We start from the raw sequence: 3,793 nt of genomic DNA, 5'->3' as shown, positions 1-3,793 counted from the left end.
ATCCTAGAGTGAAAAGAACACCTACACCTTTGAGACAACCAAATCTAGCAATAGAAATGGCAGAGCAAAATAGAATTAGAACATTAGGGGACTATGCTATTCCTAACATGCAAGGTTTTAACTCTTCTATAATTAGGCCAACTATTCAAGCCAACCATTTTGAGATTAAACCTGCCCTACTACATTTAGTCCAACAGGATCAGTTTTCTAGAGGAAATTCTGATGATCCTAACTTACATATTTCAAATTTTTTGCAGCTATGTGACACCATAAGAGTGAATGGAGTTAGTGAAGAAGCTATCAGATTGAGACTATTTCCTTTTTCCTTGAGAGATAGAGCAAAATGCTGATTACAAGCTCAACCACAAGGAAGCATCACAACCTGGACAGAACTTGTGAATAACTTTCTAACTAAGTACTTCCCTCCATCCAAAGCTACTAAGTTGAGAGGAGAAATTACATCCTTTGTGCAGCAAGAAGGAGAATCATTGTATGAAGCTTGAGAAAGATACAAAGAATTACTTAGAAGGTGTCCACATCATTGTATCCCAGATTTGATGCAATTGGAAACTTTTTATAATGGGATGAATGCAGCAACAAGAACAATGGTTGATGATGCTGCTGGAGGTTCATTAAATACAAAGTCCTTGGAAGAAGCTCAGAGAATTATTGAGATGATGGCATCTTCAATGTATCAGAATTCAAACTCAAGAAATCAAGGAAGAAACTCGTGTCATGAAGCTAAGGTTCTGGAAACTTTTCTTGCACAGAATCAGCTACAAAATCAAATGTTTTCAAAACAATTAGCTGCCTTAACACAACAAATCAGCAATCTGCAAACAGGGAGTATGCCTACCAGTCAGCTAAGTTGTGATTTTTGTGGAGGAAACCATGTAAATGGAGCATGCGAGGCATCTACAAGTGAACCACAAGAGCAAGTGAATTATATGAATAATTTTCAGAGACAACAGCCATCATATCCCCCTGGATTTCAATTTTCAAATAATAGAACTCAGCAGTATTCTAACTGGAATAATCAATATTCTGATGCATAGAATTCTAACTCAAAATTTCCTTTTTCTAATGCAGGTCCAGCAACACAACAGCCTTATTTTCAGAGGAATTCATCCACTCAACCCTAAGGAAATCAGAAATTTTCCAAGCCTATGAATAAGAGGTTGACTGAGATGGAAGAAACTATGTTGCAATTCATGAAGGTGACTTAAACAAGCTTCAAGAACCAAGAAGCTTCCATGAAGAAACTAGAAACACAAATCGGACAATTAGCTGAACAACTATCCAGCAGGGATGAAGGAAGATTTCCAAGCAATACAGTAATCAATCCTAAAGAGCAATGTCAAGCTATAACTACAAGGAGTGGAGCTGTAGTTGCAAGTCCTAAACCAGCAGAAAAGAAAGTAAATGATGCAGCAGAGAGAAAAATTGAACAAGATCTGCAACAAGGAAATTTTAAGCTATTGAAGAAAGACCATTCAGAAGAAAAAGTAGATGTTCCTATGAATTCTGAGAGGAAAACCAAAAAGCGACTCTTTTGATGAGAATCAAGGAAGGCTCATTGAAGACAAAGACTTGAAGGCATTGGAAGAGCTTCAAGGACCAATGACAAGGCCAAGGGCAAAAAGAATAAATGAAGACTTAGAAAAGATTGTTGCTGTCTTATTTGAAAGGGAGCTCAATTTAGAGTTAGAAAAGTCCAAGATAATCAATTACATATGTTTAGAGGATTTGAACTCTAACGAGTTTTATTAGGATTTAATTATTATGTTTAGTTTATTTATTTTAATATTAGTCATTACTTATTTTGAGTTTTTATTTAGGATAAAATCTTGTTATTTTATTTAGTCTATTTGAATTTAGGCTTGTTGGTACAAGAAGCCCATTAGGGTTTGCATTAGTATTAGTTTACAAGCATTAGGAATATATAAGCACTTGTAAACACACTTTTAATTAGTTTTGAATATAATTTGAGATTGAACACTCTTGTGAGAGCGTGTGACTCTAGGTTCTTGAGTGAGCCAATTTTCTTTGATCTTATCAAGAGGCCAAAACTCTTGTGGCGATCGTTCCTTGGCTTATCAATCTTGCAATTGTGGCGCCATTTTCCATCTCTATTCTATTTTTACTTCTTATTAATTTTCTTCCTATTTCAATTCTTATTTGTGCTGTAATAATTTCATTTTTATTGTGTGAAATCCAATTCAAGATCGTTTAATTCGGCAACACGGTTTGTGGTTGTCATCAATTGGTATCAAGAGCTTTGGTTAGAATTGGATTGAAAAGTACTATTCATCGCACGTTGCTCATTGGAAAAAAAAAGAGAAAAAAAAATATACTACAAAAAAAAGAAATTGCAACACACAAAAGTGTGTTTTTTATATATTTCTTCCAATCTTTCACTTATTTTGCTTGATTCCATACAAAAAAAAATAAAAAAAAATAGTAGTTGTTTAACGTTATATAATCTTCTTTAAATTCTCCAATTTTGTCTTATTTGCAATCTATTTTTGAGTGTGCTTATTTCTTATTTAGTCTTTTTTTTTCTATTGTCTTGTTGGCTTCCTTAGTTTTGTCTTAGAGTTTTCTTTTGTTGGCTTCACTTGAGTCTCATTGATTGATTGTCTCTTGGTTTTGGTTAATTATGTGGATTGGATGTTGACTTCCTTAAGAACTCTTGAGAGCATTTGAGGGGAAAAAGGCAAGAGAGAAATCCTTACACAAAAGCCAATTTAGAGTGAAACACGAGTGAATATCTACTGAGTGAAAACACTTAGCGAGTGGAGAGAACCTTTTCTTTTTGCATTAACTTTTATTGTTTTGTAGAATGTCTCAAGAAGGAGGATCAAGTAGAGAGAGCACTCCTGCCTCGCAAATTGAAAGACTTGCTCAAAGATTTGAAAACATGTTTGAAAGGCAAAACGAAGCAATAAGGAATGTTCAAGAGGCGTTGGCAAATAATGCAAGAAGGCGGTCACGTGATCGTTTTCCACATGCCCATGGAGACTCTAGTAATTCTTCAAGAGAAAGAAGAAGAAATAGGAGAGATGATGAAGAAAGGAGGTATGATAGGTGGAGAGATAATAGAGAGAGGAGGAATCAAAGAAGAAGAAGAGAAGATGTAAGAATAAGAGAAAATGAGAGAATTGGTGGAGTTAAAATAAAAATTCCTAGTTTTCATGGAAGGAATGATGTTGAAGCATACTTAGAGTAGGAATTGAAGATAGAGCAAGTATTCTCATGCCATGATTATAGTGAAGAAAAGAAAGTAAAGGTGGCCTCCCTAGAGTTTTATGACTACGCGTTGGTGTGATGGGATCAAATTCAAAGGGACCGAAGGAGATATGATGAGGATCCTGTAGATACATGGACTGAAATGAAGAACCTAATGCGTAGGAGATTTGTTCCTACATACTACAATAGAGAGCTCACACAAAGGTTCAAGGTTTGAGGCAAGGTGGCAAAAGTGTTGATGACTATTATAAAGAAATGGAAGTTGTCATGATACGAGCTAATGTATTTGAAGAAAGAGAAGCAACAATGGCTCGTTTCTTAAATGGGTTGAACCATGACATCCGTGACATAGTGGAACTTCATCCCTATGTGGAACTTAAAGATTTGGTTCACCAAGCTATTAAAGTAGAAGCACAATTAAAGAGAAAAGGTACTTTGAGGAAGAATGTCTCTTCTTACAACTCAAAAGGGTGGAAGGAAGAAGTAAATAAGGAGGAAATATCAATTAAGGATACAATTGTGCAAAGTGGTAAACCTTCCTCTA

General features: G+C 35.2%; 1 non-coding gene across 1 annotated transcript; it reads right to left on the bottom strand.

Moving 5' to 3' along the window:
• Positions 1 to 440: 440 nt before the first annotated feature.
• LOC113860342 lies at positions 441 to 547 on the bottom strand. The gene has a single exon (XR_003503794.1). It is a non-coding gene; the product is annotated as a small nucleolar RNA R71 (small nucleolar RNA).
• Positions 548 to 3,793: the final 3,246 nt, after the last annotated feature.

This window comes from Abrus precatorius, unplaced genomic scaffold (genome assembly GCF_003935025.1).
Source record: "Abrus precatorius isolate BTA unplaced genomic scaffold, Abrus_2018 Scaffold2, whole genome shotgun sequence".
Taxonomy (NCBI): Eukaryota; Viridiplantae; Streptophyta; class Magnoliopsida; order Fabales; family Fabaceae; genus Abrus; species Abrus precatorius.
This window is presented reverse-complemented; position numbering and strand designations above follow the sequence as displayed.